This window comes from Sinocyclocheilus rhinocerous, unplaced genomic scaffold (genome assembly GCF_001515625.1).
Source record: "Sinocyclocheilus rhinocerous isolate Xijiao unplaced genomic scaffold, SAMN03320098_v1.1 scaffold2302, whole genome shotgun sequence".
Classification (NCBI taxonomy): Eukaryota; Metazoa; Chordata; class Actinopteri; order Cypriniformes; family Cyprinidae; genus Sinocyclocheilus; species Sinocyclocheilus rhinocerous.
Window position 1 is genome coordinate 422,557 of NW_015633527.1, and position 874 is coordinate 423,430.

Consider the following 874-nt stretch of genomic DNA (forward strand, 5'->3'; position numbering starts at 1 on the left):
ACCGCCTCGGGGGAACTGTGAGCGGACACTGCTGCTTCGGGAGCATTTTGAGCGGACCCCGCCGCCTTGGGGGGAACTGTGAGCGGACGACGCCGCCTCGGAGAAAACTGAGCGGACACCGCCGCTTCGGGAAAGCCTGAAGCGAGTTCCGCCGCTTCGGAGGGAACATCAGCGGGCTCGGCCGCTTCGGGAAGGCCTGAAGTGAGCTCCGCCGACTCGGAGAAACTACTAGCGGGCTCCACTGCTTCAGGAAGGCCTGAAACGAGCTCTGCCGCCTCTGAGGGAATATCAGCGGGCCCCACCGCTTCGGGAAGGCCTGAAACGAGCTCTGCCACCTCGGAGGCAACATCAGCGGGCACTGCCGCCTCGGGAGCATTGTGAGCGGGCACCGCCTCCTCAGGAGGATCATGAGTGTGCACCGCCTCCTCGGGAGGATCCTGTGCGGTCACCACCGACTCGGGTGGACTGTAATGAGCTGATCACTCCTGCCGATCCTATTAATCAGTTGACAAGTTTTTTGCCTACTTCTCTACAGCAGCTTAAAGATATAATTGCGCATATGAAGCCTACTAGGTCTCCAGGTGATGTCATTCCTTCTTCTTTGTTTAAGATGGTTTTTGACACTATTGGTCCAAGTATTCTGACTATTTTGAATAGTAGTCTGTCATCTGGTGTTCCCGCTAGTTTTAAGAATGCTGTTATTCAGCCCCTCCTTAAAAAAAATGGTTTAGATCCCTTTAACATGAGTAATTTTCGCCCCATTTCGAAGCTGCCTTTTATATCTAAGGTATTGGAAAAAATTGTGTTGGAGCAGTTAAATGTTTTTTTAAAGAGGAATAATATCTTAGATAGATTCCAGTCTGGTTTTAGAGCC